Here is a 16,929-nt window from a genome sequence, read left to right as displayed (position 1 = left end):
CAATTGAAGTAGCTATACGCTTATACTTTTTCCTGAAAATCACAAACAATCTGTTGCCATACGTTTGCCAAAAGCTTCGAGCAAGTAGGTAGGTTTGCCTTTATGGTCTACAAGCTAAAAGTCCCAAAGAGTCCATTGCCCTTCTCGAGTTCTGTTTCCAACAAGACACCGACGGACATCAGCAGCAGGTAGCATTATTTTGGATCGTTTATTAGTAATGAGAGTGGAGCATGCCCCATGACAACCCTTTTCGATAAAGAGGCAATAAACTGTCAATGGTAATGGTGCCGTTCTATGGTAGACGTGTTGTCCGCTGATTTCCTACCTCAGAGATAGATGCTAAATCGGTGAAAAGCATACAAACACGCTCTCGGGGAAAGTTGTATAAGGGTCAAAGGAGAGGCTATTGGGATTAATTAGGAATTAATGTAATGTTGGGCCCAATGATGATCAAATCATTGACCATTTAAACCGTTGTTTGGCCTGCTCAATTAATTATCATTCCCGTCTACACATGATGATGGATATGCTACGTAGGCGACTTGGAGAATCGAAGACAGACGCTATAAGTTTACGTAAATAATCATTAGAACGAATCAGATCTCAATGAAACATAAACTAGGTTAGACTGGTGTTCTAAAAGAAACATATGCTTAAATTTTCTTAGTTTGGTTTATAAACAATAAATGACTTTTAGAATTGAATAAGAAACACAGCTCATCTTATTGTGTCATATTACAAATAAACAAGGAATTTCCACTAGTTGACTAAAAGTTCAATAAACGTACATTGTCTTGCATAACGGAGCTACATAGTGATAATACAATTTTTGAACGGTAAATTCATTCTACTTTCCCGTTAGCGTGAAAGGTGAAAAGCACATAAATTTAGCAAACACAGATTTATTAATCCTTCAAACAAATTATTCGGTCCCTTGTTAAAATTCCCGAAAAAGTACCAAGCTGTCAATACGGCTTGTGTGAAATGACATGAATGAGGGTATTCGACGCGGTAAGCATTTGAAAGAAAGCACCCAACCAGGAATGGACCAATACCTTGGCCCAAGTGTCAGTTGCTCATGAAAATTTATTGCCAGGATTAGCAAATCGTCGGCCGAACAAAGTGTGTGTCGCGGGTTGAAAAACATAATCCCTAAACGCACACACACACACACACACACGTTCGCGTTTGGTTTAGGGTAGAGCATTCCATTGATTTTTTATCGAGCTGCTTTGAACTATTTTTGCCTTTCACAAATGCTCTCTGTTTCCGGCAGAGCGTTGCAAATTACTTTTCCATCAATGTTGAAAATAAAACAGCACGTTCTTTCTCTTCGGTCCTCCCTGCTCTAAGAATCGATGCATTACATACATTTGGTTCGTGTCGTAGTATGCGTGCAGGAGCAAATGTCCTTCCATGGTACGAGAACCCGGTAATAAAGTGGTTTAGGACCGATACAACAACAGAACAAATCGATGCTATAAATAGCATTAACTCTTCAGCCATGTTTGCTTCCCGGACAGAATTGCTCTTCTATTGGCAGGACTTCTCGATTTACATGAGTTGGAGCGAGTTGGCGGAAATAAGGCTGTGGCTACAGTAGTTCCAAACCTTCCACGTAGGTCTATGCATTGGAGAACGCACTGTTACATTCGACCTGGTCGCGACATCTGTTGCTTCGCAGCAACAAAGCAACAGTTTTGTCACGGTTCGCTTGCGTGCTATAAAAAAAAGAATTGGTTTATTTTCCACGGATTCAACTCCACCCGGCTTGAGGAATAGGACTGAACACTGAATGTCGTGAGTTCAAATCGAATGTCACGGCAGTACGGTGCAGAAAAGCATGGAACGAAACCGAATATTGGGGCAATGTATGGTACGGTGTTTGTTCGCTTAGGCGCTTAGGAAAATTCCCACTGTGTATGTTGGCATATCAATCGTCTATGCATCGTCGAGAATTCGTGAAAATCTCAATCTTCTCCCATATAAACACCCACCTGCAACTCCATTCTCCATTTTTGGGTTCCGTTCGATTGTAGGAGCTGAGATCGATAAACCAGTGAAACATCTAGAAAAGGATACAATCAAGCATTCATCTCTCTTTATCCTTCTGAATATATGATTGCGTATACTTCTTGATTGTATATGGTGTACGCATACATACAACCATGTCTCTACACCTGTCGGTGTTGTACGTTGGTGGATTCCAGCATTCGATACCCGAACGCAACAATCAGAGAAAATTTTGGCACGCGAGGTAGCATGAGGCAACAGTGCAGCTTCATCACGCCCAGTTCAATTTTGCAGTGGGGGTAAATGTCATTCGGAACTGAAAATGTGGCAAATGTGTTTCCCGCTTCAGGGAAGAAAAATAACGCTCCGGTTGGTGGGGAGGGTGGCACAATAAAAATAAATGGAAATAAAATTACACGATAAACTATGCAGCTAAATAGAAGCTGGTAGCGAACCAAAAAAGGGTTTATATGGGTTTTGTGTTTTTCGTTACGAATTCACTGGTTTACGTTAAGGCGAACTGTTCGGCCTTTCAGGTTTCATGTTGTTTCGCAAATGGAGACGCCTGGTGTTTTACTCGGTTGTCGTTTTGTTTCGTCCGTTTACCGTCTTTGGCAAGCAGCAGGAGTCGAGAAATGAGGCCTAGCGTGTAACAAAAAATAGTTCCTTTGCTGTTTTCAACTCCCTTCTCATCAGCCACCGTGTCTGCCAGCAGGCACATTTCCGTAAAGTAGTAAAGTTGTCGCAATAAATTGAAGTGTTATCTGAAGGTGGAAATCGTGGCCGGTTTCTGGCCGGTTTCGTTCCCCGTTAGACCACTTGTGCATTCTCATTATCACGTCTGTGTTCGTGCATGGTTCGAATCGGTCCAAAGGGGTTCGTGGGCGATTTTTACGCTTGCTGTCCATTTCTGCTTTCGAGTTCGCATGCCACAAGTTAAGTTAACTCGTTCAAGGGAAAGAATAATTACACCACGGCACGGTATCTAATTATGGGCAATGAATATTGGCAAATTAATGACCATCAGAAGCACAGAAAGAAAAGGATACGTGATGTAGGTCGAAGAATATACTTAAAAAGAAGCTGAATCTTCTAGCCATTTTTGTTTATCTCTTGTTGTTCATACAAAAAAAGTTGAAAACATTATTGGCAAAACGTATTTGCTTGTAAGTTAAATTCCAGATAAATGCCAACTAACATAATATTTCCAAAGTGATGTTTTATTACGAAGTTACGTATAAAAAAAATATCTAGCCATTTGCAAAACAAGGAAAACATCCAAAGAGCCATGCCAAACTTGTAATGAGCCTAGTACGTTAACTTGGAAACAGTTTCTCCAAGCTTCCATGGCGAAGCTAGAAAAGCAGACTAGCTTTCAACGAACTGGAATCCGATTGGGTCCGCCCAAGCGCAAGTAAGTAACTTTTCCGCTTAACGCACACTCACCGGAAGGACTTTACCATCGATACTGTCGCTGGTTAATTGGCAAACATTCGCAAAACGTACAAATTTGGATGGTAAGGCAGGAAGAAAGAATGGCCATTAAATAAAGTCATAACCATTTTCTGCCTTTCTTGATGAGTGCCAAGAAAGGTTTGTTGAAGAAAAAGTAAAGCAAGAACACCGATGGGCGTCCTCACCCACTGATATGTTTCGCCATCATCCGCCGAAAACGTAGCGCATATTTTGGTGCCACGCACAGGGTGTTGCAAAACATCTGTCGCTGGCAATTTATGACATTATTACAGTCCGTGGTGAGACTTGGTTTGGAAGTTTGGTTCGTGTGTGCGTTCGGTTTGTGGATGATTTGCTCCAAAAAATATACATTCCTGACCAGGATAGTTTCGTTTCACTTCCTACCACTCAAATGAGCACTAATGGGCATGAAAATTGTAAACGGCGCCGGTTGTGCTTTCCTAAATATGTCACAATAGTTCGCCATCGTCTCTGGAGGCAATCAGCTCTGTGTAATGGTTATTTGAAAATCCCATTCAATTAATACATTCGCACACCAAGAGACCTATAAATCAACCTCTTCGGTTTGGAAACATTTATAGCGGTTGGATAATTGTACGACTGGAATGAAAATGGAAATTGAATATGGTAACGCATCCTTCCGATTGCCACATAATTCTCGAAGATAGCCGATCGTTAAGAAAATGCCGTTAACTAGGAAATATTCACCGAAAGTGCTCAAGGTTACAGAACGGAAGCTATTGCCGTTAATGTCATTGCATGTAATGAGGCTGAACGACCTTCAAAGGATTGAGCCCATAAACGTGGTGTGATGAAAAAAGCAGATATGTTTTTATGACAGAAGCTCAATCGGTGTTAACATCCAACGAAGCGTTTAAATTTAATTGTGTACGCTTTCGTACAACCTTAATTTGAATATTTTAATGTTTGTTTTCTGTTGGAACTTTGCAGTGGTGGATTTTTTTTACAATGGATAGCTAGAAACCCCTTATCGTTTGGAGACGGAACGCTTCAGTTGGAATTTAAGTGGAAAGTCTTTTTAATGAAATTTTCAATGTTTTGTGTAATGTGTTGGATTGGAAGCTGGGGAGCATTTATGTCGAATATTTTGTGCACCTCCAAAGAAACTCTTGCAATAATTACTGCGTTAAATTGGAGCACATGTTTTCCATTTTATATTGCTTCAGCTATAAACGAACACTCGTTCAGTTATTTCATTACAAATGATTATGAAATATCAAACGCCATCCATTCCATTAGGTCCTTTGCACGACCGCCTTTTGTCGTCCTATTTTATAGGATCGCTAACATTTCTTTTGTACCACATTATTTTCTTCTGCATTTTGGTCATCAAGATTAAACCGAGAGATTTCTCTTCAAAAGACCGTCAATTTTGTCCAGACGGTCTTGAAATATGGCGTGTGGATGTCATCCAGCATCCAGCGAAAGCTCTTTTTGGAACGAAACGTGAACGAGTGCTTTCGAACACGGTTTCGAACCAGAGAGGCATGCAGTGCGCAAAACAACAACGGCTTGAACCAGACGGGAACGAATCAACGGAACGCGTATGAGGTGAAAGTGGATCGCGTTTCTATGAGCAGCACTCGAATATTGAACAAAGGACTGTCCTTGCTTGTTTCGTAGTCGAAATGGGCGTGCCGATTCGAAAGACTGGCCAAGGCTTCGTCGAAAGTACTTTCCTTGTGTTATAGTACAATCTGTCGGCAAGGCATTTGGGGCGACAGTAGTCGTTTTAATCCGAAAAAACACAAGCAATATTAGTTTTTTTTTGTCTAAACGGCTATGTAAAAGAACGTAACGTAAGTACAGTGTACAAACAACCTGAGTTTTAGTAGAGTATAATGATTTAGTAAACACTTACTGAGCATGTTTCCTTGTGAAAAATGTTCTACATGAATTGTTGAATTATTAATGTCAGTGATTTTTTAATGCTAACATATTATCAGGAATTTATTAAAAATGACAATGATTTAATAATTCTACAGCAAGTCACGAAGCAAAAAATGAAGTTAATATTCACTACTGTTGGTAACGATCTGAAATGACAGTTGTAAAGGCGAATTGACATATTAACTGCAAAACCGATGATGCCAAGTAATGAAAGCCTCAACAGTAAAGGATTAACGACGCCGGTTCCACACGAAAAGACCGGGTTTCAAATCCCATCCGTACCATAACCCTGAGCAAAGACTGACTATCCGGCCACGTAGTAAAAATAAGTCTAGTATGCCAGAAATAGGGCCGGGATAATCTCTAAGGTCGTTATACCAAGAAGAGAATGTGAAGGATACAATTTGCTCAAGTTTGATCGATTTATTTCGCAACGTGCAATTAACAATCATGCAAATTAAAACCATGCTTAAAAAAACTTCTCACATTACACACTATTATCCGTGATATTCGTTTATCCGGCTAGGGCCGAGTCCCTATGAACACGGATAATCAGCGTTTCACTGTACTTATTTGTAGCTTAATTTTACGAACTTTCAAATATCTTTTGGGACGTTGTGTTAAATGTCAAGTGCTATTTAATACATCGCAAGCAAAATGGGTGTTTTAGCTTCAGAAACATAGCCTATCGGTCGTTGTTTACCTTAACTCATGTTCATATGGACAAAACTAAGTACTTTCAATTTTCCTTAAACTTCGTACCAAGTTGTGTTTCTTTTTAACATGTTATTGCAACTTCACGGCAAACGTTATATAGCATAGAATTCAGATTTATGTTCCCTGTTCGCCGTATTGATTCCTAACGATTATTCTGCAAATGGGAAGGAATGGGAGCATTCCAGTTGGGAGTTGCCTGTGGAATATTGATTTCTGAAGCTTGCTTTGGCATCGCGACACGAATGTGCGTAGGACAGTTTTTTTGCTTTGCCAACCAAGGCAACGCACTCCCACCAGCATCTAGCGAAAATGCGAAAGCCGGTCTCCGACCCGTGGTGCAAGAAATGGGCTTGCCACGGACGTTCTGCCGCGTCCGCACTTGGTCCGTAAGTGGATTATTGTTCATTAATCCGATCCCCGATGGCCGTGTGCAGTTCGTTCCATCTGACGAAGGGCAGATGCAAAGGGTATGCCGAGTACTATCGATTATTTTTGTACTTCTAATCGAATCGTAGATACGATGGTTCGGTGGTTGGACCGGCCGGATGCTGGATCACGTTCGACAATTATGCGATACGCCTGTTGGTGCGTAGGTTTGTTTGGTGCGAAGGCGGTGATGAACACTTCTGAGAAGTTGGTATTGGAAGAAATCTTGCAGCTTTCAACCGTACAGCTGTACGCTGATAATACCTTCAATGCCAGTTGGATTGGGATTGGATTAGCTTGACATATGTTGACATTCGATTACTGTTGGATTGCTATTGGTTTGTGCAGTGCAGAAGCAAACCGTTGTTTCTTTAACAGGCGATGCTTTGAAATGCTTTTGCCGTTAGTATGAGCTGAAGGCATTAAGTAAATCTGACAAGGACGTCGTATTATGGAATGATTGAAATCAATGATATGTAAAGAGGTTTGTTGCAATATCTCCCATAAGTAAATTGATTTGTACAAATGGAGTATTATGTATATTGGGAGTTGGTTCGTCTACGATGGTTCCACAGACCATCAGACGATTCTTATAGTTATAGCACATCAAAAACATTTTGAATTGGCCTACCTATGTATTGATTCACGTTAAGTGCCGGTACTACCGTTGGTGATAAGAAAAGCTAAATAAATAAAATCACGCTGTGTACGACACAACACGTGTTCAATTGACTACCCGGCAGCACAAGTGGATGTTGCCTTACTCAATCACGAGCCCATTAGGTTCGATGTTAATTTTTGATAAGTTTGGATGTATCTATCCAAGCGTGGCATTACACATTGCACAACACTTTTCATCCACTGCCAGAGGACCCGAGAGACCAGAACGTTCGGTGCCAATCGAATTCTTCTCCGTACGCCTTTAGATTTACCGGCTTCACCATCGTTCGTTTTGCACATGGGAAGGAAGAAAAATAGAAGCAAAATAGATGTTCGCGTACCAGGACCAATGGTTTTTTTTTCTCCAGTAGAAGCCGAACCGATGCCATTAAAGAATGTGGCTTCCTCCCTGTTCGGCTTAATGGATGGTAAAAGCATTTTTTATCGTTGGCCGATGGTATATTCACTTTGGCCCTCCGGGGGGGGGTGCTTTAGCGAACGGCTAAGATGGCTGGCAAGCGTAGAGCTATGGTTCGTTTCTCGCCGAGATAGAAAATATTGCGTTAAGGTTTCTTTAAGGACATCTACAGGCGACATGTGATGTGCTGTAGTGTGCGAAGAAATATGATAGGACATTTTGGATGAGTCCAAAAATCGAACCCATGGAAAGGTCGATGAATGAAGTGTAAACAGGCGACTCGGGCAAAGCTTCTTCGGTGGCAGGATGACGACAATGCGTACGTTGATTGCTACAGATCCGTCCAGTGGGTCTAGTTTTCTAGTTTTCCTTTCTCTTGATTCTATTACGGTTCATCAACAATGCTGCTAATGTTGACGATGTGTCATAAATGATGAGCCAGAGAGTTGAAGCACTTGGGTGGCTTTAGGTTGTGTGTCTGTGTGTACGTGTGGACATTTTTTTTTGTTGCTAGAAGGATGATAGAAATTGATGTCTACAACGAGATAAATGAGTCCTTTTGAAAATTTATGAGTAATAATAAAATTTATTAGTTTTCTGGTGATGTTGGCATTGACCGAACACTCACATTTTAAGAACCATGAAACTTTTTGATACTAAAACTTGTTGTTAAAAGTCATTGAATTTTTGTTAAATAACGTAAAAATAATAACTTACCTACACTTTTCTTCCATTGACTCGTGATAAATAAAACGTTTACTGTTTTAAATAATCCACTGTAGTTTCCATCATCGCAAACAAAATCACTTTTTCCCACTTTTGTTAGTGCACTAATAGATCATAAATTTATACGTATCTGTTTAGCAAAAAAAAATTAAATATGGAAACACTTTTGCAACACGTTTCATATTATGTAAGTAGGTCGTAACTTTCACACAATCCGTATTAGCTGAAGATTGGCCCGTCACTCACTTACGCACTTGGTCGGTGTTTTCGGAGTTTTCTCACACCTTTAGTGATCCTTGGTTTTTGACAGACGCGTTTCTTTTCCTACATTCCAGGTAGGTTAAATTAACACCATTCATTCCATTCCTCTCACAAGATACGGTCGGAACTAGGCTTCCGGCGTTGACTCAAAACTTGGCGCTAGATTGATTTTGATTTAACCACTCGAGAAGGCTCAAAATTTTCACACATACATGCATACATACGAGCCCACCACATTGCAACACAAGCACAAAACCCACCCTGGAAGGGAACACGCTCGTGGTACGCACGCACACAATCCTTTATTGAACGTCGTTTCATTTTGCTATCAACCCGCTATCGCTAAACGTCTTCGCCTGCTTTGACGCTATTGTAGGAAGTGGGTCTCCGATTGCCTGTAGGCACTTAGTAAAACGGTTTTTGCTTTTCTTTGCCGACTCGGCTTTCCAGCACAGCCTAGCAATGTGGGAGCAATGGGATAGGCAATGGGTCTATTGCTAAGATGGAAGGACGAACGAAGGGATATGGAAACGCACTCAATTGCGATATAATTTCGTGGGGCGGGCACAAGAAGGACCTTTTGGCGAAAAGATATGTACATGTGCAAGATAAGATCAGTTTACACAGAGTTATATTTCACAAAGTTTTGTAATATCAGGAAATTTTAGCACACCTAATTGCCTGTTTTATAGCTTTATTACAAATCATTTTAGATGTTAATGTAGTATCATTAATATGTTCTTCAAGCTACTTTATAATAATTTTCAAATTATTTTTAATTTATATTTAAGTTTATATTTAAGTTTAAAATTGTTTGATAAAGCCATAAGGTAGAAGCATTGAAGTATTTGTATACTTTGGAAAAAAGTTTGTGCTTAGATTCGATGTTGAAATTATTTGGAATAGAATAAAGTGAAGAATAGATTAAATAATACAATCCCACAGAGTTGCTATTTGTTTTACAATTTTTGGGAGCTTGAATAGCAGTAATAGAAGATAATCTGTAGCACTTTTGTACTTATGAAACAAATCTATTGTAGGCCACATTTTTTACCATACTCGGCATAACAGTTGTAAATGGCTTACAAAAATAGAGATTCAAGTAAATTACGAGAACAAAGCGATTGCGTATAGTGAAAAATCTAGGTTTATTCATGCCATGGGAAGCATCGTATGTTCAGCGAGAAAAAAAATCGACTATAAAAAATAAATGGGAAGAAATAGGAAGGAGCTGGAGACCATTCAATTGTCCATTCAGTGGGCGATGGAGCAAACCATAAAATGCACACAAGCTCAAAACCAAACACAATATCGCCAATAAACACTCCCGTTCAATTTCAAACACATAAGCATAAAGCTCGCACACATTCACACACGCACACAGCCTCGTACAGCCCCACGTATACGGTTGTATGGAGGAGCTCCAAAGCAATGCTCACCACACTGATTCCCAGTGGAAAATCGAACTCGCGGACGGTATCCGTTTTTTTCCTTTGCTTCTCTCCACTTATGCTATCTACCGTGCTGTTTTTTTCCGTTGGCTTATACTTCTTTATGCACCACTGCTGCTGCCCGGTTGCAGCCGCTGATCACTCGTGTCCACTTGAATTCGGTCTTTTACAGCTCACACCTGTGCCGGGCGAGTGTTGCAACACCGGTTTAGTAGGTGCAGACCGGGTGCAGAACAAAGAACGGTACGCGAGCAACAGAGGCGGGGGGGGGGAGAGAGCGCGATGAGTGGGATTTTTCTCGTCCCGCGCACAGCAAATTTCCAGCGCACCGGACCCGGGTCTTGCTTCGATGAAAAGCGCACCTCAACTGAGTCGGATCGCCGTGATGGCGAAGGAAAATTTTCGCCTCGCTCCGCCTCGACCTTCGGGTTTGTGTCGGTTGAAGATACAACACCAACACCACATGGAACAGAGAGTATCTGGAGTGGTATTTGTTGATGAAAACCGTAAACGACACGGGGTTTTCACGGCACTGTGTTGCTGAGATCGCACCAGGTTGGCTTGGTGTTAGTTAGACGGTGTTTCCGATCGGCAGCTGGCATTTGCCATACACAGGTTTTCCTTTTTTTTCATAAAAAGATAGCCGTTACTGTTTGATGCTGAAGAATAATTTTGGTGTCGTTATTGAATTTCAAGGATGATAAAAATACCTTCAATGTATCAAAATAACACTCTTTACAAAGAATTGTTTTGCATTAGAAGCAGTAAGCGTGTTTTTTTTCGATACTATTCTTGCGTATAATGAAATACTAGGTAGTAATTTTTTAATTTAACTTCTAAATAATCGCTAAATGTTCGAAAACACCTCTGCATCAACCATTATTACCCATGGTGTAAACGAGGCGACCTTTGCTCACATTTTTCACGTTGTATACGCTCCAGTGTATCCAACATTTCTCTCTCGCACAAATGCGCGCGCACCGTATCTTCATCGATAACAGAACAAGGTACATTCATTTATTTGGATCAGCTTGAACAGTCCGAGGGTTCTTTATCAGTAGTCGTGGTTGCAACGGTGTGCACCATGAGCTATGTTTGTGTGTCAGCTTGTGCTGCACACAACGAAATTTGCCGAACGGTTCAGTCGGTCTCGCCAGAAAAAGATCGATGGAGACAACTAACACCACTGCTTGTCTAAGTGCAGAATTCAACGGCGACTGCTAGGACGACGAGGAAGTTTTAGAACAGGATATAACCATACACACATACACAAATGCTTTAGAATCGTCATGGTGAGCGTTTTGAATAGACGTAAAGGATCAGATACCGGGCAGCAGCAGCAGCAGCAGCTTCAGCTAACTTAGTGTCGGAACCGGAACAGCAAAACAGGAATTGATTTGTTTTTGAGGGTGTATTACGCGTCCGTGTTGTCTGGTTGGCGGAAAGCAGGTCTATAGAAGAGCAGCGAATTGAGCAGAAGTATAGAAGTGGAACATGATAACGAAGTCATGACGAAGCGTGAAACTAGCGGGAAACAGATTTACCTTCCGTGGTTCAAAGAATCCTTTCGTGCTTTTCGGGTGGAATGAAAAGTTCATGTATGCATCAATAGCAGCTGATGTGTGTATGCGTGATGCAATAATATTGTTAAACATTAAAAAAGTAGATTCGATTGATATACCAATTTTGAGAAAACGATGTTAACTTTCGTTAACGTAGGTTGAAGTGGTTTAGTTTGAACGATTTATGAAAAAAAATTAAATATCAATGATTTAAAAACTCGAATAATATGTAATTCAATAAAAAAAAACTTTGAGAGTTTAAAATTAGTCTACAAATAAAATGTTTCCATTAGACAACATATTTATATGTGTTGATTCTTGTAGTAGTATATGTCAAATGGGATAACACATATTTAGTATATTAACATAGTTACATAGTTAGGTGCGTTCCAAATACGCCTATCCCTATCAATCAACTTTAGGTAAGATACTTACTTTTACTTTGAAAACAAAATAATTCAAATCAATCAAAACAATAAAATTAAAATATTCAAATACTAAAGGGTAGATTCAAACCCAATGCTAATAATAATTATAAGAACTGAAATAAAAATATAAAAAAATTATCAAATGTTATATTATTACAGTTTATAAAACATTTAAACAAATTGATTTTTTTCTGCTTTTTGAATTTCACACACCTCGAAAGGACAAATTTAAATGCAAAGAAGCATAGTTATGTATGTACAGAGCAGCGCCATCTAGCGGAATAATATTTTCCTATATTGAATGCAAGCTTGAGTGCAGGCAGAACGCATGGAGTGGTAAATTATCTTTTAGGTGAATATATGGATCCAATTTTATTGATGTGTCCCTCTTTTTCATAAACTTTTTTGCAAATACTTTATTTAGGAAATTTTCAACGAAATGCCAGTATCTGTAACAGCAGAAATAAATTTTGTTGGGTAAAAGCGATCGTGTGCTATGTGCTATGTTACGTAAAAAGTGTAGTTAGATAAATGTTGCTACAAGTTATTTATTTATTTACATGTTTTTACTGTATTTTTTGTATAATGTGTGTGTTTAACTTAAAAAAATGATATATTTTTTTTTATTATTTTAAGTAGTGACTTGTATGACCATGATGATTATGGGAGAGGAAAGCAAATACATATAGAGTCTGAGAATGCATTGTTGATACGAAACTATAAGTTGATTAGTTGCTTAGTTAGGCGAAACTATTAGTTGGGTTGATATACCTATTGGTAATATTCAATCATTCGAATAATTACGACTTCAATTTTAAACAGTCTAGTTTTGTGATGGTAAAACTGAGTTTACATTAAATAAGAAATAAGAAAAAATATCTTTCAAATATCTTAGATATTCTCTGTCCTTGGCGGTGGGGAAACTAAACAACTAACATCGTAAAACTCAAGTTTTGCATTCGCCAATCACTTCGAAATACGTGTTTATAAAGTTACAATAAAATTATGTGTATTCAATTACGAATGTGAAAAAAGGACAACATTATGTTTAGTTGTTTTATTCCTTGTTTAATCACTTGTTTTGTTTTGCTGTCACAAATGACTACTGAACTAGTTATAAGGTAGGTTTCATCATGCAATCCTCTAGCGTTCCAGATCATCTTGATGTGACCGTTTCATTCAAATCAACATTTTCTCAGTACCATGCGTGCTGACGTTATCTTCCTCAGCGAACAGTTCGTTTACGATCGTAACATAACAGCGGCAGTTAAACTTTACACCTTCGCTTATCTGCTTAACATTCGTAGCTGCATCATAGATGCACTGTGTGGTTCCGATAGATAAGCATCTTCCTTTCACCCGGTAAGGCCATTAAATCAATTTGTTCAACAAATAACTTCCAACACGGTGAGCACTCTGTGGGAAGCAAATTCCATATTTAGCTACCAAAGGTATTGTACCTAGACAAAAAAAAACAGACTATGCGAAAACATTGGCAACCGAGACAGCTGTCGAACGTTTGTATTATCATGGCGAGAACGTTTCCGAGCTTGGTTGGGCACGCGCGTTTATCGACGAACCAGCCACGGTGGAACATTTGTTTGCTGTCATCGTATTACAGGTATATTATGCTGCTGTTTTTTGCTTTCATTTGCTAGAATCCGGAGCACGGCGCTGCACTTGTATGCTAATGCGTTCAATTCGATTCTGTCATGTTTTCCCATGTAGCGACAAAGCTTCATTTGTTTTACATTAACCTTATTACGGGCGATTCTTCCCACTTTATGCTTAGCATTGCGGTATTCTATCCCATGGAGATTTCATTCATTTATTCGTGCTTTTTTCCCTGCAGTTGGTTTGGTTTGTTTATGGGCCTATCTTTAATTTGAATTGAAAAGAAATAGAAATAGAAATAGTAGATATTATTAAACTGTTGCTTCCAAACGGATATCCGGTATTTATTACAATCCGGTAAATAATAGATATCGAGTAAAAATATAATCTTACATCGTATTAAAGCATTACTGTTTTAATAAAAGGATAAAGTTTACTACATTTTAGTATTTTTTTTTATAAAGAATTGACAAAGATATTTAAAATTCATAACTACAACTTAAGAACCATTATTAAATACAAGTATTAGAATTATTATACCATAAATAATGAGAATTATGAATGCTGAATGTGGAACCATTCGGTTAACATGCATTCACCGATTGGAACGTTACAAATGTAACGATTATCATACATATTCGATCTATGTGGAATAAATATTTACGCACGATCTTTGCTCCACCCTGAGTTTTATAAGTCATGTATGATGTCGTGTTTTTTGTGTGCTACTATTAAAATCACCCCTCTATTGCTACCCCAAGGCTATTGCTTGCTTGATTGTTTCATCTTTTGCTAGAAAGGGAAATGTGAAGATGGAAGAAACCACACTCGGCACCCATACATAGTGCGGCGATCTTGTTAACACCTGTTTTGCCATCGTATTTCGTTTCCTGTGCTGAAGTGTGTCACAGCTGGTAAGGGATTCACACGGGCACAGGGCTTTGCTTTATGTCATTTAAACTCTTTTTCTCCCATCCGCCTACTTCCGGAGAGTACTTTTATGTTGGTGGAAATTATATATTTCTGACTCGGTGTTACTATCCGAGCTCAGCTGTTGAGCTGTTAAAGTTATTCGATTGAACTCGTTAGAATGGAAGATTATCAGTTAATTTATCCTGTGGAATGGTAGAAAGTTTTGGTTCATAAAATCAATCACATAAAATTGATTCGGGCAAACCGGACGTGCTGTGGTAGCAGTTCTTTCACAGGTAATTCTTTCACACGACGGGATTGGTACCTAATACAATTCGAACAGGTCCTATTCTGCTGAAGGTAAATAAAAGTCAAATCGCGACGAAATAAATAAATTAGTTTATAAATGGAGACTTTCAGTAATAATGAACTATACCGAATATAATTTTATATATACCGAAGTTAATACACACTGTTTTACTTATTATGCTAACAATATTTTTTATTTGATTTGATAAAATTGTTATTTGATTTTGATTATCAATATTGAAAATAAGTTCTAAAATCTTATATTTTCTATTTTATTTTGGTTATTCGTTTCCTGTTCAGCTTTTCTTTCGTTTCCTGTTCAGCGTTTCAGCAGATCTTTTAGATATATTTTTTTCTGAAGTATGTTTCAATCATCTTATAAGAATCATTTTGTTTCCAATTGCTTTTTTTACTTTCAATTCCTTCTAAAGCGTGACTTGATGGCCAACACAAGACTATGAGAGCACTGCCATACATTGGTGGCAGGAATTAATTGTCGAGAAAATCCGATAACCTTTGACAACAAACGACCAAAGGCACAATGTAGGTAACTCTCATTAAAATACCTTCCTCCGGTAGACTGTGCGCAGCCTAACTCCTGTACGGTGGTTCTAAAACGGCGAGGATCAATATCATGCAGTTGGAATTTTGAATGCGAATTTTCTTAATTTGAAAAGCAAATAGTTGCGATAAGGGTTTGCGGCTTAAGCGCGTGAGTGTGAGGCAACCAAACGTTACTGAAAGAAAACACGGCAACACTTTAAATGCATTCCAATCAGAAGTTTAGCGAAGCTGGAAATGTTTGCATCTCGTACTATTCCTCGAGCATACAATGTTATCGGATATCCGAAGGTAGCTGTAGGTATAAAAGATGAAATACCAAGCGTTAAAAAGCACCATAGCTTGTAGTTTGCGTTCCGCCAGCCAGGAGAGTCTTATGCTTTACGACACTAATAGTGCCACCGGTGGCCGCGGGCAGGTGTTGCTGGTGAATGATGATTTCACTCCCGCTGTTTGGCGATAATGTCCGTGAAAATGGGTTCCCGCTGGGATAGCGCGAGGTAATCGAGAGGTTGCCGTATGTCAAAATATGTATCATGGTCGCAAATTATTCTCACTTTGAAATCTGTATTGATGATGATCGTGAGGTCTGTTTCGTACCTCGTTTAATCAAATAAATAATTATTTATTCCAATTATTCGCAAGTTTTACGAATATGAAGAACTATTACCGAAATATGTTCAACATAATTTATGAGCAATGCATTATTTGAGTAATTATTTTTTTAGGTTGGATTCAATAGTCTTTACAAATGTAAAAGAAATTTGTTGGTAATAACGCCAAGCATTTTTCGAGAGAAAGGCCATATAGCTCGATCCTGCTGAAATCTTTCCTAGTGTGGTGTGAAGTTTGACACGCATCAAACCGATAATCTCATCACTCTCGTCTACGGTAGCCCTTACCACTACTGTTCTGGAAGCAGAGACAGCCCGCGAGCTCATGTAAGTTGTTATTACCGTAAGTGATTTGCACTTTTTTCATCGGCAGTTCCGAAACTAGGCAGCCTTTCGGTGCGCCTCAAGTTGCGTACGGGTGTTCGGGACGTACATCAGTCACGGATGAAGGATACAGGGCGGAGGGCATAATTATGTTTTCTATTGTAAATTCTATTTTCAATCCATCCGCCGCACGCTAACGAAAACCAACAATCATTTAGGACTTATCCAGCGAGAATGCTTTTACGTTCCCGGGGGAGATTATTCTTAAGTTGTTCTTTGAAGTTTTGATCGTCCGTTTCGAACGGATGAAGTATTGGTGAAGGCCGAAAATGAACCGTAAAATGTTACAACCGGTGCTGCTAGTGAGGTGTAAAAAGGTGGACAGTTTGTTTAGTGGGCAACCCATTGGAAGAAGGAGCAGAAAAAAACGGTACAACCAAAGCCCATTCATGTCTGGACAAAAAGGCAATACAAAGCAGCATTGATGGTTTGGTGCTAATAAATTTAAAGCTCTCACTGAAAAGTGTTCTTTGCGGTTCTACGTTT

At 39.1% G+C, this 16,929-nt stretch overlaps 1 protein-coding gene across 10 annotated transcripts in view; it reads right to left on the bottom strand.

The window, feature by feature from the left end:
• LOC125766116 (probable G-protein coupled receptor 158) overlaps positions 1-10,446 on the bottom strand; it is a 58,207-nt gene extending 47,761 nt beyond the window's left edge. For 4 of the 10 annotated variants that reach the window (XM_049431780.1, XM_049431782.1, XM_049431775.1 and 1 more), the window contains exons 1-2: positions 10,048-10,445; positions 8,339-8,477 (exon numbers count right to left, since the gene is read on the bottom strand). The gene's annotated coding sequence lies outside the window, so the exon portion shown is untranslated. Of the gene's footprint in view, positions 1-8,338; positions 8,478-8,593; positions 9,387-10,047 lie in introns of those variants that run through there. The other 6 variants (XM_049431784.1, XM_049431785.1, XM_049431776.1 and 3 more) reach the window with 5 other exon arrangements.
• Between the last annotated feature and the right edge of the window lie 6,483 nt (positions 10,447-16,929).

Source organism: Anopheles funestus, chromosome 2RL, assembly GCF_943734845.2.
Source record: "Anopheles funestus chromosome 2RL, idAnoFuneDA-416_04, whole genome shotgun sequence".
Lineage (NCBI taxonomy): Eukaryota > Metazoa > Arthropoda > Insecta > Diptera > Culicidae > Anopheles > Anopheles funestus.
The sequence above is the reverse complement of the archived record's forward strand: the minus strand, read 5'-3'. Positions and strand labels throughout refer to the sequence as shown.